The sequence below is a fragment of the Trichosurus vulpecula genome, chromosome 1 (genome assembly GCF_011100635.1).
Source record: "Trichosurus vulpecula isolate mTriVul1 chromosome 1, mTriVul1.pri, whole genome shotgun sequence".
Lineage (NCBI taxonomy): Eukaryota > Metazoa > Chordata > Mammalia > Diprotodontia > Phalangeridae > Trichosurus > Trichosurus vulpecula.
Genome location: NC_050573.1, coordinates 409552630 through 409580375, shown reverse-complemented (window position 1 = coordinate 409580375; position 27746 = coordinate 409552630). Strand labels below are relative to the sequence as shown.

General features: G+C 34.4%; 1 protein-coding gene across 1 annotated transcript in view; it reads right to left on the bottom strand.

Annotated features, from left to right (window-relative positions):
- NNT (nicotinamide nucleotide transhydrogenase) overlaps positions 1 to 27746 on the bottom strand; it is a 120048-nt gene that overhangs the window by 13316 nt on the left and 78986 nt on the right. The gene's annotated exons all lie outside the window — the stretch shown is intronic.

Here is a 27746-nt window from a genome sequence, read left to right as displayed (position 1 = left end):
ATCAAAAGATCTACAAAAAGAAAAAGAAAGAAAACATAAGCTATCTCCTATCGAAGCAACTGACCTGGAGAAAAGTCAAGGTGACACAATTTAAGCATCATCCTAATTCCTAAAAACGATGACCAAACAAAAACCTGCATAACCATATCTCAAGAAATCACAAATTAAAACTATTTATATCTATCAAAACCAGAGTATAGGATGAAAAGAGAAAGCATCCACCAGACATCTCCTGAAAGAAACCCCAAAATGCATGAATCCAGAGCTTCCAGAACAAAGAAAAGTTACTTCAAGAAAACAGAAATATAAAGTTCAAGTACCTGGAAAACAGAGGACTACAGAAGACTTTGAAGCAAATACTATAAAGAAGATAAAATTCTGCAATTCAATATTAATAAATAACAAAACAAAAAGCAAAATAGAAAGGCTTATAACCAAGAAAAATTTACTCTTTGAGATTTCTTATAATCCTGCAAGGGGGGAAGGGAACTTTAGTGGAATAGAGACCTTTAAGTCATTCCTAATAAGACCAGAGCTAAATGGGAACTTTGAAAAGGAAACAAAAGAGTCAAGAGAAAGCATGAAATGTAAATATATTAGAGCAACTAGAATGGCATAAATGATAATGAAGTACTTACATCCTAATTGGGGGGTGAGGGGTGAAGAGACAAGCGTCTCCTCAGGAAATCTAATGTCTTCAAGCATAGAAGGAGTTAAATAAGACAAAGAGAAGGCTTCAGGGGTAAATTTGCTCTGGTTTGATTATCCTAAAAGAGGAAAGAAAAAGGAGGTAAAAAAAGGAATGTATCATGGATGAAATGAAAGAGGTAGAATTCACTATTTCTCATAACTGGAGTATGCAGGAAGAGATTACAAACCTATATGTCCTAAAAATACTTGTAACAGCTTTCATTGTGTGGCAAAGAACTGGAAATGAAGGGGATGCCCACCAATTGGGGAATGATTAAACAAGTCGTGATATATGATCATGATGGAATACTACTGTGCTATAAGAAATGATGAGCAGGTTGATTTTAGAAAAACTTGAAAAGACCTGAATGAAATAACAGTGAAATGAGCAGAACCAAGAAAACACTGTATACAGTTAAAGCAATATTGTTTGAAGAATAACTGAGAAAGGCTAAGCTATTCTGAGTATTATAAATAATCACATCAACCAAAAAGGACCTGTGAAGGAAGATGCTATCTACTTCCAGAGCAAGAACTGATAGAGTTATACAGAGTAGGGGGTTTTTTAGATAGATAGATAGATAGATAGATAGATAGATAGATAGATAGAGAGATAGACAGATAGATAGATAGATGGATGGATGTGTGATTACATACATATGTGTATGTATATTTACATGCATGTGTGTGTATGTGAAATGGTGGCCTTCTCTAGTGCAGGGTGGGGAGGGAGGTAGTTCAAAACTTAAAATGGAGCAAAAAAATTAAAGAAAAAAGGAAGAGATTACAAGCATGAAGTAAGGGGTAGAGGAAGCAGACATCCCATGAACCTCACTCTTATCTGACTCAGATAAAGAAGAATTGAATTCATGCATATATACATAGACACATACATACACACACACTGTAGAAATACATTAAACTCAACTGGAAAAAGGTGAAGACAGGGATTGGGGAGGAAAAAGTTTAAGAAGGTAGAGAGAGTCAAGGACAGAATAAACATAAATGAAACATACTTTGCCTTCAGAGGGTTGATCATAAAATGTGATTGAAAGGTAAGAAAGAAAGAGTAACAACCAATGATTAGAGTCTAGGCAAGAAGAAGAGAGGTGGGACACTATAATAGAAGCAAATTACTTCAATTATAGACCACTAATGTTGCTTATATTACTTCTCTTTTCCCACCCTCTTCTTTGTAAACAGTGAGGGCAAGGGGCAAAGGGAGGGAAAAGTATGAGGATATAGTGGAGGGAAATTTGCAATGAACAATCATAACCATAAACATCAATAGCATAAACTCACAGATGAAAACAAAAGAGAATAATGGAATGGACTGAAAAAGTAGACTCCAACAATGCACCTGTTTAAAAGAAACACACTTGAAACAAAATTCATAGAGCTAAAATGAGAGGCTGGAGTGGAATTTATTATTCTTTAGACAAAATTTTAAAAGGAGATGTAGTAATCATGATCTCATACAAAGCATCAGTAAAAAGAAATATGGTTGAAGGAATTACAAAGGGAGACTGCATTATGCTAAAAGGCACCAGAGACAATAAAATAATATCATTGCTTAATATATAAGCCCCAAATAGCAGAGCATCTAAGTATTTAAGGAAGTTAACTGAATTATGGGAAGAAATAGATTTCAAAATAAGACTAATTAAGGACATCAATGTACTTTTTTTGAACTTAGACAAATTTAACAAAATGATAAACAAGAAATAAGTTAAAGACTTGAATAGCTTTTTTAAAATTATATGTGATCAGTCTCTAGCAATTACTGAAGAGGAAAAGAGCACATCTTTCTCAGCAGTATATGGTATTTTTACAAAAACAGACCCTGTTGTAGAGCATAAAAGCCCCAGTAACAAATACAGAAAAGTGAAATATTAAATACATCCTTTACTGACCCAAATGCAATTTACATTATGTGATATTTATACAGAATATAAGACTTTTGAATATTAAAATTTAAACTTAAATGAAGATTAACTAATTCAGTTAGTCCTTAAGAATTAATGGACCAAATAATAAATCAGAAATAATAAATAGTTTTATCAAAGAAAATGACAACAATACGAAAGCATTCCAGAACTTTGTGGATATAGCCCAAGCAGTATTTTGGGAGAATTTATAACTCTAAACACTCTCATCAACAAAAAAGATAAAAAAGAAATCAATTAATTGGGCATGCTAGTAAAAGCACTAGAATAAATCTAATACTAGAATACTAATATTAATACTAGAATAAATCTAAGGCCCCCATATAAACACAAAAATTGAAATTCTGAAAAATCAAAAAAGAGATGAAAAAAAATTAATAGCAAAAATAATGATACAACTGAAAAAATAACGGGGGCTGGCTTTTTGGAAAAAAAATCACCAATCTTAAAGTGAAAAATAATTTACAACAAACAATGAGAAAATAAAGGAAATTATTAGAAACTAATCTGTCCAGTTATATGGCAGTAACATTAATAACAAATGAAATGGATGAATATTTGCAAAAATATAAGATATCCAGATAATCAGAATAGGAAACACAGAATTTAAATAACCCAATCTCAGGGGGAAAAAATTGAACAAGTCATAAATTAGCTCCTGAAGAAAAGGAAAAAAAAACCAGATGGATGTATAAGTGAATTATATTGAATATCCAAAGAAAAATTAATTTTAATATTATTTAAGCTGTTGGCAAAAATGGAGGAGGAGATGATCCTAGAAAAATTTCTCTTATCATAGTCTTGACACCTAAACCAAGGAGAGACAAATCAAAGAAATAAAACTACATGCTAATATTCCTAATGAATATCAACACCAAAATATTATACATTATTAAAGAAGCAATATAGCACAACATTAACTATGACCAGGATGTACTGATAGCAGGAATGTAAAACTCGTTAACCTTTAGGAAAATTATCAACATAACAGAAAATGAAAACAATAAAAATCATATTATATCAATAAACATCCAAAAACGGTTTTAACAAAATACAGCACACATTTCTGTTTTTCAAGAAGTACTTAAAAGTAAAGGAATAAATGGAGCTTTCCTTAATAGAGTGAATAGTAAATATCTAAAACTAGGAGCCAGTATTATCTCTCAAGGAGAAATACTAGAGACCTTTTCTAAGAAGATCAAGGGTAAAGTAAGAATCAAAAAGTAATCCACTAGAGAAGGAAATGGCAAACTGGTCCAATATCTTTGCCAAGAAACCCCCCAGATAGTTTTAAAATGATAAAAGATATGACACCCCTCAGGTTGGAGGGTGTCCAACACACTACTGGGGAAGAGAGAAAGACAACTCTAAGTAGCTTCAGTACCAATGAAGTGGCTGGGCCAAACCAAAAGGAAGATCAGCTGCAGATATGTCTGGTAATTAAAAGGAAAGTCTGATGCCGTAAAGATCAGTACTGTATAGGAAACTGGAGTGTAAAACATATGAACCAAGGTAAGCTAGATGGGTTCAAACAGGAGATGGAAAGATTAAACACTGACATCTTGGGTGTCGGTGAACTTAAATGGACAGGAATGGGTGAATTTAATTCATGTGGTCATTACATTTACTACAGTGAACAACAATTCCTTGGAAGAAATGGAATAGACCTGGTAGTCAATAAAAAGGTGAGAAAAGCAGTGCTGGGGTATAATCTCAAAAATGACAGAATGATATCTGTTTCAATCCAAGGCAAACCATTCAACATCACAGTAATATAAGTCTATGCTCTAACCACTGATGTCATAGAGGATAAAGTTGATCAGTTCTATGAAAACCTACAACATCTTCTAGGAATAACACCAAAAAAAAGCTGTCACATTCATCACAGGGTATTGCTAACATAGGAAATAAAAAGATAATTGGAATAACAATCAACTTTGACCTTGCAGTACAAAATGAAGCAGGACAGAGACTGAAAGAGTTTTTTTCAAGATAACTCACTGGTCATAGCAAACACTCTTTTTCAACAACTGAAAAGATGACTCTACACATAGACATCACCAGATGGTTAAAATTAAAATAAGATTGATTATATGGTTTGCAGCCGAAGAGGTAGAAGCTCCATACAGTCAGTTAAAACAAGACCTGGAGCTGACTGTGGCTCAGATTATGAGCTTCCTATTTTGCCAAATTCTGACTTAAATTGAAGAAAGTAGAGGAAACTATCAGACTGTATAGGTATAACCTGAATAACATACCTTATGAATATGAAATGGAAGTGCTGACTAGATTTAAGGGATTAGAAATAGTAGATAGAGTGCCTGAAGAATTATAGACAGAAGTTCACAATATTATAAAAGAGGAAGCTAACAAAAAACATTCCAAAGAAAAAGAAGAAAACAAAATGACTGTCTGATGAAAGGTAAAGGAAAAATGGAAAGATATACCCAATGAAATGCAGAATTTCAGAGAAGGAGAAATAAGGTCTTCTTAAATGAGCAATGTAAAGAAGTAGGAGAAAACAATAAAATGGGAAAGACAGGAGATCTCTTTTCAAGAAAATTAGAGATAGGTATCAAGGGAATATTTCATACAAAAATGGGCATGATAAAAGACAAAAATGGTAGGGACTTAGCTGAAGTAGAAAAGATTAAGAAGTGGCAAGAATACACAAAAGAACTAGACTTGGAAGATCTTAACATCCCTGATAACCACAATGATGTGGTTACTGATCTAGAACCAGATATCCTAGAAAATGAAGTCAAATGGGACTTAGGAAGCATTGCTACCAATAAGGCTAGTGTAGGTGATGGAATTCCAGCTGAGTTATTTAAAATCCTAAAAGATGATGCTGTTAAACTCACCATGCCAACAAATCTGGAAAACTTAACAGTGGCCAATGGATTGGAAACAATCGGTTTTGTCCCAATCCTAAATAAGGGCAACACCAAAGAATGTTCAAATTACTGAAAAAATGTTCTCATTTCATACACTAGTAAGGTTAAGCTTAAGATTCTGCAAACTAGGCTTTGCAATATGTGGACCAAGAATTTATCACAACAGTAGGATGATTTTCAAAGAGGCAGAGAAACTAGAGACCAAATTGCCAACATTTGCTGGATTATAGAGAATAGAAGAGAGTTCCAGGAAAACATCTACTTCTGCTTCATTAAATATACTAAAGCCTTTGACTGTGTGGCAAGTCTTCAAAGAGGGGTGAGTATCAGATCATCTCATCTGCCTCCTGAGGAACCTGTAGGCAACTCAAGAAGCAACAGTTAGAACCAAACATGGAACAACTGATTGGTTTAAGATTAGAAAAGGAGTATGACAAGGTTGTATGTTGTCACCTTATTTATTTGACTTACATGCAGAGTACATTACGCAAAATGCCAGTCCAGATGAACTAAAAGCCAGAATTAAGGTTGCTGGCAGAAATATCAACATTCTCAGATATGTAGATGATACCACTCTGATGGCAGAAAGTGAAGAAGAATTAAGAAACATCTTCATGAGGGTGAAAGAAAATGAAAAATCTGGCTTGAAGCTTAACATCAAAAAAACCAAGATCATGGCAACTAGTCCCATAACTTTCTAGCAAATAAAGGGAAAAGAAGTGGAAGCATCGTCAGATTTAATATTCTTGCAGACTCATGAAGTTAGAAAATGTTTGCTCCTTGGAAGGAAAGCTATGGCAAATCTAGATATCATACTAAAAAGCAGAGATATCACCTTGTCAACAAAGGTCCATAGAGTCAAAACTATGGTTTTTCCAATAATGTATAGCTATAAGAGTTAGACTATAAGAAAAAGTGAGTACCACAGAATCAACACTTTAGAACTGTGGTGCTGAAAAAGACTTTTGAGGATCCCTTGGACTGCAAGGAGATCAAATCAGTCCATACTTAAAGAAATTAATTCCATTTATTCACTAGAAGGTCACTGGAAAGGACCATAATGTTGAGAAAAACTAAAGGCAAAAGGAGAAAGGAATGGCAGAAGATGAGATGGATAGTGTCACGGAAGCAATGAACATGAGCTCGGACAGACAGGAGATAGTGGAGGATAGAAAGGCCTAGCATGGTATGGTCTATGAGGTCAAGATGAGTCAGACAAAACTGAATGACTGAACAACAACAAGAACAAAAAGAATATCCATTATCACCACTATTACTTTATGCAATTCTAGATATAAGAAAATAATTTTAAAAATTGAGGGAATAAACATAGGAAAAGAGGAAATAAAACTACCACTTTTGCAGATATGATGATTTGCCTAGAAAATCCTAAAAAGTCAACCAGAAAATTAATCAAAATAATAACTTTATGATAAAAGGAAGAATGAATTAAGGGAGGCAGTGGTTAGAGGCAAAACAGATTTTTGAGGAAGGAAAGCATTAAAAGAGAAAAGGATAAACAGAAGAAAGTAGGATGGAGGGAAATACACAGTAATCATAACTGTGAATGTAAATGGGATGAGCTCACTCATAAAACAGAAGTGGATAGCAGAATGGATGAGAAACCAGAATCAAACAATATGCTGTTTACAAGGACACACTTTAAACAGAAAGATACACACAGAGTTAAAATAAAGGGCTGGAGTAGAATCTTTAATGCTTCAGATGAAGTAAAAAAGACAGGGTAGCAATCATGATCTCAAATGAAGCAAAAGCAAAAATAGACCTAATTAAAAGAGACAGGACCTAATGAAAAAATGTAAAGGAAGGAGGTTTAGCAGTACAAGATTTTAAACTATATCATAAAGGAGTAATGACCAAAACTATCTGCTACTGGCTAAGAAGGGTAGATCAATAAAACAGAGTAGACATAAAATTTACAGCAGCAAATAAATATAATGACTTTGTACTTGACAGGTGTAAAAGCAATATTTTGGGATAAAAATTCATTGTTTGGTAAAAAAAATTGTTGAGTAAACTATAAAGCAGTATGGCAGAAACTCGGCATAGATCAATATCTTACATCATTTACCAAGATAAGGTCAAAATGGATACATGACCTAGACATAAAGAAAGATACTACAAGAAAATTAGAAGAACGTGGAACATGCTACTTATCAGACTTGTGGATAAGCAAACAATTTATGAATAAACAAAAGACAGAGAGGAAAGTTAGGTTAAAATGGATAACTTCAATTACATCAGACTGAAAAATTTTTGTACAAATAAAACAAATATAGCCAAGATGAGAAGGAAAGCAGAAATGGCAGGGGGTGGGGGGTGGGAGTTGAATACAGTTCCTCAGCTAAAGGTCTCATCTCAAATACATAAAGAATTTTGTCAAAGCAATTAGCATACACATCATTCCCCAATTGATAAATGATCCAAGGTTATTAACAGGCATTTTTCCAATGAATAAATCAAAACAATTTATTGTCATATGAAAAAATGTTCTAAATCATTATTGCTTAGAGAAATGCAAATTAAAGCAATTCTGTGATATCATTTTACACCTACCAGATTAGCTAAAATGGTTGAAGGAGAAAGCAACAAATGTTGGAGGGGATGTGGAAAAACTGGGACCCTAATTCATTGTTGGTGGAATTGTGAACTGATTCAACCATTCTAGAGAACAATCTGTAATCATGCCCAAAAAAGTTATTAAACTACCTATACCCTTTGACCCAACAATACCACAACTAGGTCTGTTTCCAAAAATGATTAAGGAAAAAGAAAAAGAACCTATATGTTCTAAAATGTTTATAGTAGCTCCTTTTTGTGGTGGCAAAGAACTGGAAATTGCAGGAATGCCCATTAATTGGGGAATGGCTGAATAAGTTGTGGTATATGATTGTGATAGAATACTACTGTGCCATAATAAATGATGAGTTCAATGATCTTAGAAAAACATGAAAATACTTGTACAAAATAATGAAGAAAGCAATGAGCAGAACCAAGAGAACATTATGTATAGTAAGAACAATATCGTTTTAAGAATGACTTTGAGTGAATAAGTCATTTTGACTATTATAAATATCCAAATTAATTATAAAGAATATATGAAGGAAGATGCTATCTGCACCCAGAGAAAGAAGAGATGAATAGATGTATAGAATGATTTTACACATACATGTATGTGTGTATATATGATACACATATATGTATATATATGTGTGTGTGTGTGTGTATACACACACACACACACACATATATATATATATACACACCTGCCTATTTGTTTCTAATGGTAGCCATCTCTAAGGTGGGGGGGATTTACATAACTTTATTATATATTTAAAAGGAAAAGCAAGTTGTACATAATAGATTTGCAGTTTCATGCGCAATCATCTCTTTTATTATACTGTTATGGAAATCCTTGTTTTATTCCATAAATTAAAAATAAAATAAATGAAAAAAGAAGGAAACTACATTTTGCTAAAAGGAACCAGAAACAATGAAGTAATATTAAAAAACGTTTAGAGCAAGTTTCTCTGATAAAGGCCTTGGTTGTCAAATAAAAAGAGAACTGAGTCAAATTTGTAAGAATGAGTCATTCCCCAATTGATAAATAGTCAAAGGAGTTCATAGGAGAAACCAAAGCTATCTATAATCATATGAAAAAATGCTCAAAATTACTAATGATTAGAGAGACGCAAATCAAAACTGCTCACACCTATCAGAAATGACAAATACTGGAGGGGATGAGGGAAAATAGTACACTGATAAATTGTTGGTAGAGTTGTGAACTGGTCCAATTATTATGGAAACCAATTTTAACTATGCCCCAAAAGCTATAAAACTGGGTATACTCTTTGATCTAGTAATACCACTACCAGATCTATAAACCAAAGAGATCAAAGGAAAAAGACCTACATGTATAAGACTATTTATAGTAGTTCTTTTTGTGGTGGTAAAGAATTAGAAATCAAGGGGATGCTCATTAATTGGGGAATGGCTGAACAAGTTGTGGCATATAATTGTTAAGTAGCAGTTGTACACTGTAAAAAATGACAAGGGGGGTGGTTTCAGAAAAAAAAATGGCAAGTGCTATATGATCTGATACAAAATGAAGAACTGGGAAGTCATTATGTACAGTGACAGCAATGTTGTAATGATGATCAATTGTAAAAGATTTGGCTACTCTGATCAATAAAATGATCCGAGACAGTTTTAAAGGACTCGTGATGGAAAAAAATACTGTCTACCTCCAGCAAATTCAAGTATAATTTTCTTGCTTTCTTTATTTTTTTGCCTTTTTTGCAATATAGCTAATACAGAAATGTTTTTCATGATTTCACATATATAGTTGATAACATTTTGCTTGCCTTCTCAGTGGGTAGGAGAGGTGGGGGAGGGGGAGAGGAGGTGGGGGAGGGGAAGGGGGAGGGGAGGGAGAGGGACAGACAGAATTTGGAACTCAACCTAAAAAGAAAAAAATAATTTTTAAAAGGAAAAAAAACAATAACTTTAGCGAAGTGACAGACTATAAAGTAAATCATCAGCACTTCTGTGTATTACCAATAAAACCCAGTAGAGGAAGAAATAGCAAAATTCCACTTAAAATAACCACAGAAACGTATAAAATACTTGGAATTCTATCTACCAAGTTATATACAGGAGCCAATCAACAAATTAACCAAATCAAAACTCATTCATTTTCTTCCTTCTATACTTTGATACCTTTGTCTCAATATCTATATCAAAGATGTGAGTATTCCCTTTGTCACCCTTCAAAGCAACTTACCTGTACCTTCTCATTCCATTTGTCTTTGAGCAGGTCTACCCAACATGCTCCCACTAAAAGCACTGTCCCAATGCCCTATCATGGTGTGGAGGTGATCCTGAATTCTCAAAGTTCTGGTAAGGCCTAACATGATGGCAAGACTCTGAACATAGTCTTAGGGAAAGATAATGTCTGCTTGCTGAGGACCAGTAGAGCAGCTCATTACCAGTAAGCTGGCTACTTATTGATTAATTCTTGGCCAAGGCAACCCATCCAATTACATGCCTACTCTGTATAAAACATAGATATAAACTATTGTAACCCATAGCCCCTGCCCTCAAGGACCTTAGGATCTCACGAAATGAAATGAAGGTCATAAAGTTCTTACGTCTCTGTCACCTCCACCCACCACTACTCTATAAAAAGAACCTCCTGGAAATAAGACCATTTTCGTGTCAAACTTTTAGTCTTTGCTGCAGATTATACCAACCCAGAATTTCAATAATTCCTAACAGTAAAACAAAATGTGTAAAATAAAAAATTTAAAGTCTTTTGTTCAGTTGTTATTCAGTCATGTCTGACTCTTCATGACCACATTTGGGGTTTTCTTGCCAAAGACACTGGAGTGCTTTGTCATTTCCTTCTCCAGCTCATTTTGCAGATGAGGAAACTGAGGCAAAGAGGGTTAAGTGATTTGCCCAGGTCACACAACTAGTAAGTGTATGAGACCAGATTTGAACTCAGGAAGATGAGTCTCCCTGACTCCAGGCCTGGCATTCTATCAACCATGCCACTCAGCTGCCTAGACTTCTTATGCAATAATAAAAACAATATGTAATACAAGTGCAGCTATTTTTAAGGGGACCAAGAAAATGAATTTCCACAATGCTTAATACTTTTATGTAAATCCCACTACATACCCCCCTTGACTATGTCAGCACTGAGCAGAAAAATAAAGCTTTCTATGGAAATTTCTCTCCAAAGAAATAATATCATCAATTTTCAGACCAAAATCTGAAAGAAACGTCAATCACCTAGTCCAGTGACTTCTCGGCACAGGTGAAGAAACTAAGAATTAGGGAGTTGCCTAAAGAGAGTTGCCTAAGGTCACACAGGTGTCAGTATCAGAAGTAATATTTGAATCCAACTTCCATTTGATTCTATATTTTCACTATGGATTGGAAGTAACCCTGAGTCCATCAAAACTATGTTAGTGTCAAAGCAAGTTCTGGCAGGTCCTTCCAAGATGGAAAGGATTAAAGTATAGATGTGGGGATAGACTATATGTTCTTTATCCAGGAACCAGTCAAGCTAAATTCAAAAAAATTCACAAACAGGCAGGCTTCAGTTGATAAATTTTTTAGTTACAATAACTCTTAAAGACCACCTATTAAGGTACAGAGGAGTTGCAAACTGTCAATAGAAAAAGTACCCACACCAATGAAATTATATACATCCCTGAAATTCTAAAGCAGTGGTTTTCAAACTTTTTGGTCTCAGGTCCCCTTTACAACATTTAAAAATTATTAAGGGCTCCAAAGAACTTTTGTTTATGTGAGTTACATCTACCAATACTTACCATACAGAAATGAAAACTGATAAATTTTTTTAAAATATCGATTTATAAATCATTTAAAATAATAAACCCATTAGGTTAACATAAATAACATTATCTAAAATTTTATATTTTCCAAAACAAAAAAAATATATATAGAAGGGTATTGCTTTACATACACATAAATCTCTTTCAAGTATGGTTTAACAGAAGACAGCTGGATTCTCCTGCTTCTGCATTCAAATTGTTGTGATATGCTGTTTTGCTTAGAGTATATGAAGAAAACATTAGGTATCTATATTACCTAATACATGTAATATATGATGTATTATATGTATGTATATATGAATAAGTACACACATATGTTTGCGTATATAATTGACCTTTTAAGCCACAACAGCACATTACTGACTCCCATTCAGTTTGATCTTTGCTCTGACCACCTACCTCCTTTTTCTTCTTTATTTGCAAAAATTTAGATTTTTTTTATTTTTGGGTGGAGCATGTAATGTACTTGGGAGTTAGGAGTGACTTGGGCTCTAATTCCTTCCCTGAAACCTGATATATGAGAAAGGGTAAATCCTTCCAGCTTTTGGCCTCAGTTCCTTCATCTCCCAGGTAGGGATGATAATAACTAGAGTAAGTACCAGGTCTTTCTTTCACCTATGCTATCTTCTACATTGCCGTCATTTCCAATTTTCTCCTCCCCTGCCCCATCTCTGCCATAGACCCATTCTTTATAATAAAGAAATACAGTACAAGTCAACAGGAAAACACTAGCTGTGTCTGAGAATGAATGCTTCATTCTGCTCCCCTTTTCTACTGAGAGAGGCAAGACTTGTTTCCCCAGCGCCCTCTGAATTCAACATTGTTGAGTACTTGGCCAATCCTGTTTAAAATTTTTAGCCTTTCTCTTAGCAGGCCTCATTACTAGCTTGGATTAGTTGGATACATGAAAATAAATTGATAGTTTTTCTATGAACAGTTATGTTGGATATTGATGGAAAAGTGAAATTCACATTCGGCCCAGGGCTTACTGCTGGAAATATGAATACATACAATGTATGTGCATATGTGTATACATATATATATATATATATATATATATATATATATATATATATATATATATATATATATGCATTTTTTTTCAATAGATGAGCCTTTTAAAGCTTCTTTCTAGCCTACCCTGAGGTAAAGTCCCCTTTTTCCCCTTAAGTCCTTAGCATAATTCAGTCAATCAATAGCCCTTACTATGCACCAGGCACTCTTCTAAGTGCTGGGGATACAATGAAAAGCAAAAATGGTCCCTGCCCTCCAGGAGCTCACATTCTAATGAGGGAGACACCACGCAAACAACTGTATAGATAAGAAATATAGGATGAAAATGTTAAGACACAGACTTGGTCATTCAACAAAATATCTTCACTATTCCATTTAACTAAATACACAGTTATTAAGCACCTACTATGTTCAAAGTATTTTGCAAAATACTGAGTATATAGACATGAAATGGCATAACTTTTGCCTTCGAGGAGTCTGTATAGTGGTCTCCTGGAAAGGGAAGGATAGGGCATGTATGCAAATAAATATCATGAAGACAACAGTGAGATAGAGCCACAGCAGAGAGCCAAGTGTTTTAGGAAAATCTAATGAGGAGAAATGTTGCCCTTCATGAATAGGTACGTGTTTCTTATATTTTAGAATAGCAGTCTTAAAGAATGGTCTGCGGATTCTTTCGGTTAGTGTTCTCAAGACACTTTCAGAGGATCTGTTAGGTCAAAGCAATTCTCACAATATTACTTAGATGTTATTCTCCTATTAACATACTCCTCTCTTTTTGAACTATATACCTTTGTAAGGAGGGATTTCCTTCATATACTTTAACCAAAACAACATATCAGAACAGATCAAATGCAGAAGCAGACAGGAGACTCCAGCTGGCTTTAATTAAGCCAGACATGAAAGAAATTTGCAAAAATATGTAAAACAATGTTCCTCTTCTCTCTAAATTTTTCTTGTTTTGGAAAATACAGGGCTTTTTAAAAAAATTGTCATTTCTGTTTGCCTAATAGGTTTAATTATTTTTATTTTAAATGATTCATAAAACAATATTTTTAAAATTTTTCAGATTTAACTTCTAATTTGGTAAATATTGATAGATGTAACCCACATGAACAAAAGTTCTTTGGGGGCCTCAATAATTTTTAAATGTGTGGAGCCCTAAGACCAAAAAGTTTGAGAACCACTGCTTTAGAATTTTAGAGATGTATAATTTCATTACTGATAGACAGAATTACACAAGAAATCAATTATAGTGAAATGAGTTATAAAAACATCTTAAAATACAAATTCGTGAACCCTGGAGTAGTGTAACTACCAATACTTGAAAAACAAAGTGGATGAAAAAGTACATATTGCCCAAACTGGGCCATACAGTTGTAAAGGCTGAGTTTGTCTATCAATACATATGTGTATGCGTGTATATGTGTGTACACAAGTGAAAATACACATGAGTTTATACAATCATATATTTGCATATTTATATATATATATATATATTTATGCTATACTACACATGTACATACTGTAGATAGATAATTAACTAGGCCAAGAATTGAGAAGGAGAATGTTCAGATTGGAACACATTCGTGAAAATGTGTAGTGTTTTTAAATGATCCTAAACTACTCACTTCCTCAAAGCTCTTCAACACAGCATTATCCTGGTGACGCTACATGGCTACAAATCATAAGACACCACAATCTCAAAAGATCAAAATTACAAATAACCAAAGGGGCAATGGAAAAGTATACAACGGACATGGACCCAAGTAGATTCAGCTTGTTATCCACAATAATCTGAGCATAAGAAGAGTGATGGCAGAGATATTAACATGGAAATAACTAAAAAAGGAAGTGGATTGGAATAATAGATAAGAGAGAAATATTACAAAAACTACACTGAAACCTTCACCTCATCCCTAGAGACATAAAAAGAACCAGAAGACAACTTCCAGCATGTTGGATTGATCTTCCGTGAAGGTTTATGGAAATACGTGTACAAGAACTGAATAGAAGGAAAAGTCATGGAATCTGCATTAGCAAAGGGAGGATCACACCAACATTTGTAAAATCAGAGATGCATTTAAATATCAAGTCAAAGTAGGGATAATGTCATTTTGGTAGGATTAGAGGTCTGAAATCAATGGAAGGTATGGTTTATAAAAAGTATAATTTGAAAAAGGATTTTTGATGGCTTATAAAAATAGGAAGGAGCAGAGATAATTAACTAGAAGAAAAGGATAAGAATAACCTAAGTGTATTTTACACAGGAGAATAACAGAGTATTTCCTATTTTTACCCTGTGGAATGAATTTTAAATACAACAGAAATAATTTAAATACAAAAAAGAATTTTTAAGCATAGTTAGACTATATTAGGGTGACTTATTAAAGACTTTCCTGAAGTTAAGTTGGAGAGACAGTCATCTGAAATTAGTTTTAGATGTATTCCTTTCCAGAGCAAGAAAATAGACTAAAAATGTCTACCAGGCAATTTTTTTAAAGAATTTTTTGTACTTTAAAATTATAGCATCTATCTTGTAATCATATATACTTTAGCTGAGGTCATTAGAAAATAAATCGGAAAACTGCTGTAAATATTTTTATATACTGGTAAATATTTTAAGATCTTTAATTTAAAGTTGTATAAATATGTAACTTTGGTTTTGCTCTGTAGTTAATAAGAAAGAAATAAAAAACTCAAGCTAGCTAGTATATTACTTTTATTATCCCTTAGAAGCCCAATGGACTGATCAACTTTTCGTCTTGGATCGTGTTTGTCTAATACATTAGTCTGCTGGATTTCAAAGCACTCAAGTTGTTGAGACATTAGGCAGCATTATAGGAGTATGCCAGTTTGGGCAAAAAACAACAGTACACATACAAAAACCATACATATAAACAGACATTCTAGTGAGTCAATTAGTATTTGTAATCACAAGAAACTATCAATTCTGGCCAAAGCAACTGGCTAGTCCCCAAAATATGTATTAAAATAAATTATTTCAGACACTGGTTGGCCAAGACCAGCAATTTCCAGGAAATGATGGCCAAAGCTGATTTCCCAACATTATTATGTTACATCAGCATATAAAGATCATCCAGGATTTTGATATGGAAAGGCTACCAAGCTCTTAGTTTCTACCAGTGCGATAAGAGAGGGACTGTATTTAAAAGGAGTACATAACCACATACCTAAAGGCAGCTTTCACTAATTGTGACAAAATATATTCTGTTCCAAAGAAAAATAATTTTTAGAAATGACATCTAACTAGACATTACTGTAAAACGGTTCAAGCCCACAGAAAAAAATAAAAGCACAGAAATATGGAACTATGAGAATTTTTTGGCAGTGCAAAATTTGGTTTGCTGACAAATAATTCTCACAATTTCTTTATTGCCTGTATTTTATAGATATTTTCATTGTACCTTTTATAACATAAATACTTGTGCATATTTTCACATTTCTTTTTTTAAATACTTATTACATCCATAGTGACCAGCATTTTTACAATAAATAAAAAACATTTTATTCTAATTTCTCAATTTTCCAGGCTAGATTTCTACTTCTGAATAGGAACATTCAATTTATAATTATAAATGGCAATGATAATTATTAATAACAAGAACTTAAATTTACTTAGCAGTTTACAAAGTACTTCCCTTTATATCAGTATTATTATCTCATTTTACAACTGAGGCATAAGTGAAACACAAAGAGGTTAAATTATCTGCCTAGAGTCACTGTGACAGTGACAATCTCAAGATTGGACCCAGGTCTTCTGCCCCCAAGTCCCATGCTCCTGCTGTACCAAAATAGATCTCCAATTCATGCTGCTAAAGACAGGGTGCTGTAATCCTCTGAATTCTATCCAAGTATCATCTAAACCAATTGGTGGTGTTGCTATGGTTTCTAACTCTGGTCACTTCGCACAACCTTTAATGCATCAAATTCAAAATCAACAAATAATCATTTCTAAATTTACGAATATATTTGTAGCAACTAAAAGTGACTTTGTCCAGGTAATTGAGCTGAACATGCACAAATCATTATTTAATTGGGTTGTCTTAATACCCAGGTGGGAAAACGTAAACACGTTATACGATTTCCTTCTTATTAAAAAAAAAAATGACAACCATAGTTTCAATAGAACATTCAGGAAATACAAAATAGTCAACAGGGAAAATTGAAAGTGATAATAATTCCTCAGCTTCCAACAACATATTTGCATAGATATGAATCTTCCAAATTAAGTGGGGGAAATGATGGTCCCTGTAAAACATATAATGAAATATACTTCCTTCCTCACAGCAGAGACTGAGATAAGACTACTAGGACATAATGCTGCACACACTGACAGATGTGGTCACTTAATATCACTATATATTTGCTTAATTGTATTTCTCTGTTACAAGCAGAGTTCAATGGATGGTAGGATGGGAGCAGAAATAAAAAATGAGCTCAATGTAAAGACAAAAGTATTAACAAAAAATTTTTAAAGGAAAAAGAAAAACAAATTGTATGGGGAAATGATCTTTGACTAAGGAACCTGATCTCTTCACTTTTCAGGTCAGCCAACAAACAAATAAATAAGTAATAAAAAGACAGATAGAGAGAGACAGAAGGATAAATGAAGAAACAAATTAAATAATAGATACACAAATAAAGAATAAATAAATGAGCAAATAGATTAATAAATAAATGGAGAACAGATAAAAATTCATAAATGCAGTCAAGGTAAAATGTGAGAGTAGGATAATGTGAAAATACCACAGAAGATACACACTTCCCCCAAAAGTTTTTCTTATGATGCACACTGTTATAAACATGGTTCTCACAGTTTTATTGCAACCTCGTGCTAGATTTCAGACTCCACATATTCCAGAGAAGGACACAGCTACTTTACTTTCTGCCGTCATGGGTCATGGGTACAACACGTACTACTGAATGTGCTTAACAGAAGCAATTGTTCTTGGAAATGCATAGCTATTTAAGGGAATAAAACATTCACTGCATGGATCTCACCATGACTATTAAAATAAACCATATTTTCTTCTTGCATCATAGAAATATCTAGACATACCTCACTAGTTTATCAAAAGAAGGAACCACAGTCTTCAGGGTTCCAATTCAAAGACAAAGACAAAAAATTATAGGGATCATTTCTAAAGTATTTGAAATGCTTTCTCCTTTTAGCAGCTTCTTCCTAATATAGACACATTAAAAAATAAATCAGGAAACTTCTCAAAAGCACCATTACTTAAGAAAAAAGCAGAACAAAAATAAACTCTTCCTACAATACAATAACTACAAGAGAGTATATCTTTTCAGAATCATTGTGTAAATTTTTTTTCTTACTGAAGGCTTAATTGTTAATCTTCTATTATTTACTAAGCTCAACTATTCAAAATCAAACTGTATACTGAAAGATGACTGAACGTAACTTTTCAGAATTCTGCCATACCAAAGCCTGCTCCAGACAAAGTTCCCAAATAAACAATAATTCTAAAACATTTATGCCAACAAATTCACTAAGCAAAAGAAGTGAAACAAAAGGGGGAAAAGGGCTCATTTTTCAAAACGTAGAGCTGTTGCACTAGTGTCATAAAAGACAAGCAGTACTTATAAAATCACAATTCAGAAGGCTTCTAAAATAAGAATTCAACTAGTCCAGTCTCCCACCTAATTGATAAAAAAAAAAAAATCATTTTTTTAACTTTAAGACCCCAAGGACATACAACACATTAGGAACCTACCAAGAATAAACAATGGGTTACAAAGAAAACTGTTATCAATTACTTTTTTAAAAAAAGGTTACAGACCCCAGTTCTAAGATGGGCATGGGGTAATTTTTAAAACAAAAACAGTAAGAAACATAGAAAATCTTACTGGTAGCAGAAAGCTTCTAAACTCTGAAATGGATTACTGAAAGACTGTAGAACCAACTTCCCCAGAGGCCCTTAACAATAAGACTGATACCTATCTCTCTATGATGGCGTAAGTGGAAGCCTCCCTAGATTAGTGGAAGGTCTAGATTAACTAAACCCTATGATCCTGAAAAAGAAAGTAAAAAGTTATGTAATTTACTGGAACCCCCACAGTTCACTTATTTAGAAAACTAGCCACCTAAGAGTTCAGAGACACAGATAGTACTATTACTCTAAGATTCGAAGAACTGATACTAACCAAGAGTAGGACAAGGAGTCCATGGCCCTCCCTTTAGAAACTGAGTAAATTTATGAAGATTAAATAGTTTATCAAAGTAGTGTCTAAGGTATAGAAAAAAATTATCATAGAAAACAAAGAAATCAAAAGATAAGTCTGTTCCACGGGCAGACTTAAGAAAACAGCTTCCAGAAAGCCACTTCTCACACCTGTTGGTATGTATACTGTGGGCACTCAAAAAGAAAGACAATCAATAACACGCATTTAAGGAAGAATGGGGTCCTATGACTATATACATATGTATATGTGTACATATGTGTGTATATATATGTATACATACACACATACATATATGCATATGTCAATATAGCATTCTTCTAGAACCTGACACTTACTACTATACAATTCTGTTTGAGGAAACTGGTTACAGTTTAAGTCTAAAATCTGTAATAATGAGTTTTCCTCACTGAAGGATGGAGATAGGCCCCCCTTAGGTAGAGAGACTTCCCATAACTCCCACTAATCCCCACAGGAAGTCTTCAAGCAGAAGCTGTATTATCAATAGTTAGTGATGCTGTGTAGGAAATCCTTGGCAAAGCTAAGTGTTGTAGTAGCTGGTTTGTGAAGTCCTTACCCTCTCTGTAATTCTGTGATGGAAGGTGATTTGCTAAGCCTCAAAACAAATGGAAATTTTATGACTAAACACTGTCTTTACATCTAAACAACATATACATAACCTATAGATATATCAAGAAAAGTATAAGAAAACTTGGAATCTTACTTGGTATTATTAGTTAATAATTATTAAGAAGATAAGCAGTTTACATTGGCATAATGCTTCATGACTGACAAAACATTTTACATATATATTATCTCATCTGATTAATGTTCCAGAACGCTACATTCTGACACACAGTGATTCAGTAAAATTTATAGACAATGTTATCTGTTTGATTATTTTAACAGTGTTGTGGTATGGCTCTTCAGATGCTATGGCTAGTAGGCGCCATAAAATAAAATTATTATTGTAAGTAAGACATACAAGAATTTGAACATGGACTGAGAAGCAGAATTTTATTTATTTATATTTTGTGCTGTTTACATGAACTACATTGAAGAAAATAAGGCTCAAAAAAAGACAAAAATACCCAATACTAAAAGCTCTAAAACTAACCTGACTCCAGTGGCAGGCTGCTTCCAGTGAGTGAAGTAACTACATATACCATGAATTTCCAAGAAAAGGAACTCATTATTATTATTGTTCCATTATTATTATTCCATTGTGAAGCAGTAGAAAAGTTTATAGATCATAGGGATCCAATTCTTATTTTGCAGATGGGGAAACTGAAGCCCAGAGCACTTAAGCGACTTGTCCAAATTCACAAGGTAAGTTAGTGGCAGGGCTGATTTTCATCAAATGATCTAAGTTTCAGCAGAGGGGAAGAAAGTAACAAAGTTAAATGCCTGTCAAGCAGCTTCACGTGGTATCTCTTAAGCTGACGCGACTACTGGGTCTCAGCATAACAGGAATTCTCGGCCACTGTTCATACCACCATTCATCTGCAATAAAATGGATGTACCTCCAACACACAGAATGCAATACAGATGGACAATTAGTGCTGCTGCTGGACAAAATTCATCACAAATTAGATATCTAGATATTACCTGGCAACCATAAATATTGGGTTGGATGTGGATAAGAATAAAAATGAACATTTTCTATAGTTTCCAGTTCCCAGCTTCTTTGAGGGTTCAGCGGTTTGGCAAACCATGCTAGCAGTATGACTAACAATGACTTTCCATGGCTACTACAGAAGAAAGGATAGATATAGGGGTGAACCTGCTACATGTATAAAGGAATACAGAAACCCCCTGAGGAATTATTTGGCTCTGGTAACTAAATTCCACAAGTCTAAAAGTCCTATCTAATTTGTTGTCTAGTTTTTTCTAAAAACTATTTTTGTAGCTATCCAACTTATCAGTGGTGCAATGGATAGAGTACTAGGCCTGGAGTCAGGAAGATTCATCTTTGTCCAAATCAGGCCTCAAATAATTACTAGCTGTGTGACCCTGGGAAAATCACCTAACCCTGTTTGCCTCAGTTTCCTCATCTGTAAAATGAGCTAGAGAAGGGAACGGCAAACCGCTCCAGTATCTTTGCTAAGAAAACCCCTAAATGGAGTCACAAAGAAAGAGTTGGACACAACCAAAACGAGCAAAAAACAAGTTTTGCAGCCATACTAAAATAAATGGTTGTTAAATTTATGCTTCTTCTTTAATGCTATCATTTCGGATCACAATGTGATTCTTAATCTCCCCAAATCAGAAAATGCCAAACCACAAAGAGCAATTTAATACAAACATAACTCTCAAAGACAACGTGATGCGAGTTCTTCATAATCTGCTTGTGGTCCTGTAGAATGCAGTCTGGCATCAGTTGATCTACGATCTACTTGATGTCATCTTTACTAAAGGGCCCACCCAACATCTCTTCATGAGACAAACTACTTCCAGTACAAATGATATCCCTTACCTTATTTGGCACTCTTCATCTGGCATGCCATTACCCAGAAAGATACCACACATCTTTCTTTCCATTATGCACTACTGGGTAACTAAAAGCTCCTAATCTTCGCTCTTCATTTAGACTAACATTCCAATACAAACAGCATCATACACTGGGCCCTTAGCCCAGTCATAAAGCCCTATATAAACTATAAGCTACAGCCTACATTCAAGTACTGCTCCAGCGCCTTCATGAAATGGATGTAACCCTGAGTTCTAAACGATAACTTTAACAGAGGTCAAGCTCAAAAAGGTCCTACCCAACTAGAAAGGCTTTAAGCATGGGTCCAATGATCGACAGTTCTGTCATCTGAATGCTACCAGCAATAATTTAGAGAAAGACTCACCATTGAGGCAAGCAAGCGTTTATTAAATATGTGCTACATACTAGGCATTGCCTTGGGCACTAGGGATATACACAGACAAAAAAAAATTATCTGCTATCAAGAAGACCATGTACTCTCAGAAGAGACAAACACCTATACAAGTATACACAGAATAAATGCAAAATAAATATAAGGTAGTTTAGAGAAGGAAGGTGCTAAAAGTTGGTGAAATCAGGAAAGGCTATAAAACATGGCAGTCGAAATGAATGTTAAAAGAAGTTAAAAGATTCTACAAGGCAGAAGTGAGGAAAGTACATTTCAGAAATGAAGAAAAACCATACGAAGGTATAGAAAATAGAGATGGATTGGCTTAACTATAAAGTATGGATAGGGAATTTATTAATAATAAGAGTGAGGGGCAGCTAGGTGGCACAGTGAGTAAAGCACTGGCCCTGGAGTCAGGAGGACCTGAATTCAAATCCAGCCTCAGACACTTGACATACTTACTAGCTGAGTGACCTTGGGCAAGTCACTTAACCCCAATTGCCCTACCTTCCCCCCTCCTAAAAAAAAATAATGAGAGTGGAAAGTAGATTGAGGCCAGGTTGGTAAGGTTTCTAAAAACCAAACCAAAAGAAAGCCTATATTTATCCCTGAAACAATAAAGAGTTAGTAGTTTACTCAGTAAGGTAGCAACACGGTTCTGATAACTGCTCTAGCAAACGACTTAGGCAGCTGTGTGGAGAATGGATTCTTGGGGGGAGAGACAAGGCAGAAAAACCAATTAAGATGCTATTATAATAATTCAGGTGACAATTGAACAGGGCCTGAACTTGCTGACTATGTGACTAATGAGAAGATGGATGTGAGATATTATGGAGATAGAAATAGCTAGAGAAACACCAGGGAGCTAACCTCCTGGTAGTGAATTTTTTTGGCCACAACTCACGAAGACTATCCAAGAAAGGAGTGAGGGTGCTCCAGAGGAGGTAGTCATCCTAATCAAATCACAGATCTTTGAAGCAGAGGCAAGCAAAAACTTTAAACAACACTCAGCTCTTTTCTCAACCCCTCAAAACTTTGAATGCTTGATTTTGCTAGGATTCATTTTTACTACTTTAAACAATACCTTCTGTATTAGAACACCTTGAAAATTAGTTAGGTTAACTTTCAAAAGTTAGCCCTTTGCTGATGGTTTTGGAAAAACCTGGGAAGATTTCTATGAAGTGATGCAAAGAGAAGTGAGCAGAACCAGTAGAACAACTTCAACTGTGACAATATTTTAAACATTAACATCTTTGCAAGACTTAAGAACTATGCTCAGTGCAACAACCAACTATGATTCTGGAGGACCACTGAGGAAGAAGGCTACCTGCCTTCTAATGGAGAGGTGATAAATATGCACAGTGAGACACACATTTTTGTACACAGCCTCTTGATCAGGCTTTGTTTTGTGTGACTATGCATATTTGTTACAAGGCAAGATAGCAGAGAGGGAAAACAAATGCTTATTACCTGGGAAAATAGCATTAATTAAAAATAAATGAATGTCACCGAAGTATGCTCTTTAAGAGCTAAATAATAATGACAACAACTGTTTCCACCAAACATCCCTTCACTGGGCTCAACGATAAACATACTAGAGCTTAATCTGTTTATATTACGAAAGTAAAGGGAAAAATGTCCAGTGGTCCTGTAGCATACGTATATTTCTTACCAAGTTCTGCTAAAATCGAAGCACCAGACAGACGGGCCACAAGGGCTTCTCAGGCAGCTGTGAGGTAATGCTGTTCAGCTACCAAAGAAAATCTAAGCTCCTGAACCCTCTTGGCTTTCTAAAATAAGCTTTAGTCATAAAATGTCATGTGCCATATTATATAATCTCAACTCTTTGCTAGCATGTTATGGCTAGGGCTAAAGTAAAGGAAAATAACAGTGTCTCTAAATCAATCATAAGCCATGAAGCAAGAAAGACTGTATGACAGATGCAATTTTTCTTGGCACAGTCTGGGCATAACTAATTGATGACAATCGTATGTCCATGCTGGCACTCTTCCACAACGGATGTGTGCAAGTGTGTCATTACATCTGGATGCTGGGCATGCTGGGGTCCTGAGGCACAGCAGACCTCCTGAAACCAGAGGGCCCAGCAGCTGTACTCAATGAACACCGTGGGAGCTCCACAAAGTGATGAAAGGACCAAATTACCGCAAACTGTAAATACAGATTTATTTCATTAAAACACGAGGTAACTGCTGCAGTCATCTCTTGTTCAGACATCCTCCCCTTTAAAAAAAATACCAATTCATAGATATACATATGTATTCATAGCTTCCTAAAGATCATCTGAATCTCTCCTATTCAAGGGTGACCTGCTAGGTAAAATATTTTTTAAAATCGTACCTTTGATGATCCCTTTAAATGGAAAAATCCCACACAGAAGCTATGAAGAAAAACCAAGTAAAAATATGATGATACACTGTCACCACATTAGCAAGGAGAAAGCCTGACAGAATTCAGCTGCAACATTTACATAAATCTATCATAGCCCATGCTGACAGCCCAAAAATACTATAGAAAAAGAAAAATAAATACCATGCATATATGACAAGCATCAAATCATGTATTTCTTCTTTCATATGTCTCAGAGATGAAAATGAGCTACTGATCTTTTCATGATTGAAAAGCAATAAAACAAATCTCTCCTACCCTAGAAAACAAATGCTTTAATGTTCCAAAGAATGTCCTAAAATGTGTATAAAATACCAAGAATCAAACTAATATTTGACTAATTGCTATATAAATTACATGTAGGAAAACCAAATTTAAACTTAAGAAAATACAAAGTATCCCCACTGGAATGCTTTTTTTCTTTCAAACAATCACTTTTCCCATACAATACCAGTGAAATTAGTTTAAAACAGTAATTCTTAAATGCACCTTCTTTCCACATGAACTGAATTCCTCCCAAACCACTCTTCCCAGTCCCACTTATTCTGCTGTTTTCTTCCACCTTCTCTCAAACTGGCTCAATATTTTCTTAACATTTTCTAACTTTGAATCCATCTATGCATTTAAAGATCAATAAAAGATTAACTTTTTTTCTTCTTCACTTAGGCTGGTAAGTGAAAGAAATAAAAAAAAAGAAGTGTGGTACATGAACAAAATCCTCTTCCCTAGGACTGCAAGAAACACTTTTCTGAAGTATGACTTTATTATGATTACCTACTTTACCTCAACAACATTCAAATTCTATAAAAGAATTCAGTAGTTGACCATGTGAACAATATACTTCCTTTTTTAGGGAAATAAAGAAGTTTCTTTACCCATCTTTTCCATTTCTAGGTTTGTCCATTTCTTAATAATCCAAAGAATCATTAAATTGAAAGAATATGCCTATAAGAAAAGCATAACTTTATACCTTATATAATAGAGTTCCTTTACTGAAAAAGTCACCTCATGTAAAAACAGGGGCATCAACCATCCCTGTGTCTCTCTGGCATCTAACAGTCACATGATGATAACCAAGTATGCCAGCTACCTACATCACAGAAATGTTGGGCATTTGGCATTCTAAAGAACTAGGAATTTCAGTACTAAAGTGAGGTGAGAATGGCAAAAAAAAATGTTAGAAAATATAGTTTGGAAAAAATAAATAAAAATAAATTTAAAAAAATAAAAAAAAGAAAAGAAAATATAGTTTGGGATTAAGAAATGAGATACAAGAGCAGCCTGGTGGCACAGTGGATAGAGTACCAGCCCTGGAGTCAGGAGTACCCGAATTCAAATCCAGCCTCAGATACTTACTGTGTGACCCTGGGCAAGTCATTTAACCCCAATTGCCTCTCAAAAAAAGAAAAATTAGATATGTCAAATTCTTGTAGTTTGCACAGAAACTTCAGGTCCATATATCATGAATTTTTTTAAAGAAAAGAAATATAAGGCATTGAACATAGTAAACATCAAATAATATCACAATCATATTAATTCTATTCTAACAGATAAGAAGTCACTCATTACTGATTAGAAAGTCATTTCTGAATCAGCTACTAGACCACCATCCTGTTAAAGCAAAGACTGAAATTAATACAAAGCTAAAGGAACAAAACTGAAGGGGAAAAAATTCTTATTTGCTCTGGACCTATGATTTCACTGACATTAGAAACTCCTGGTAAGGAAATTTTCTCTGCCAAAAGAACTCATCTGTAACTCAATAACCATAGAATGTTGCCTGGAGCACCGACAGATTAAGTGACTTGCTCAGCATCACACAGGCAAGACATGTCAAAGACAGGACAAGAATCAAAGTCTTCCTAAGTACAAGGTCAACTTGTATGTACAACCACTGTGCCACTGTGTTGCCTCTACTGTCAAGATTTAAATAAGTTATTGATGCCAAAATTTGGGAAACAGATCAAGTAAAAGACATTGACACCAACTATAATAATTTTTTTTCATTAGTATGACTGTTGTAAATCAACTCTTGAGAGCCTAAAAACTGCTTTAGGAATCATTTGACTTAGTTGACAAGTAGAGACATTGCACCCAAATACAGCACCAGTAGATAATGTGATCTCATTTGTAAAACCTTGCAGAAAAGAATGGTAGAAAATAATAAGCAGTAGGGTATCATAAAATAACAAGAAACTGTGGAGAGAAAAACTTGTTTAAAGAAACTTGGCAAGAGATTCAACTAAGTAAAGTCATCTTAGGGGCACTAAAAGATGAAACTAGAAGGAGAAGATAAACAGATGAAAGATGGAAAAAATCTGAAAAGATATGTATAAAGAATTCTTTTTACCATCATGCCCAGTGGAGTTAGCATATCTGAACTAAAATCACAGTCCCAGATGTGCTTTTAAAGAAGGCAAAAATGTGATTAGAGGAGAACAAAAATGTGAAAAGGCAGGACTGGACTGTGTTGTGAAGGTGACAAAATTTTGAAGAAAGAGAGAAATTGATTCTCAAGGCAATCAAAAGAAGATACCATACCAAAAAAATATCTACCATATTACTGCCAAAGAGAAGCAAACAAAAGATCATGGATAACTGCTCAACAATATGCTACACTCCCATCAACATAAAGCATCTCCAATGAGTGTAATTATCAGGTTATAGGGGATACAACAAGGAAGATTAGTTTGGCAGCAGTCTTGTGATAGGTAAATTTTAAATAAAGGAGATATATTAAGAGGCAACTGCAATAATCAAGAAAGCAATAAAAGCCTGTGCTAGGATGATGTCAATGGAAATTAGAGTAAAGGGGCTGAATTCTAGAAATATTTCCCTGACAGAATAAAATTGTAGTACCATATGGTTCAAGGGCCCTTCTAAACCCCCAAAACTTGAGCTAGTGAGCTCAAGCCTTCTTGGTTTTTTACTGATGTTTCACTCAGATTTCAAATTATGATGTTTCTCTTACCTTAACCAGATTTCCTGGCAGATACACATATATGGATATGTAGAGATATATTCTATGTATTTGTGAATATGTCAAAGCAGTCTTTTCCACAATTAAGGTGGAATCTGGTAGAGGTCTAACACTTTTGCACATGATTATGCTTTTATTTCTTGTGTTATTTCTAGCTTGAAACAACGGAAAATAATTTGGTCTGCAAGTCCCATCAGGCTTTGTCTCCCCACATCCTCACCAAAAAAGTTAAACTCCAAAGAAAAGTCTCAGTTTTTAGAAACAATTCCACTGATGTTAGGTATGATAAAACATGTATCTTTTAAAATTGTTGTCACATTTAGATT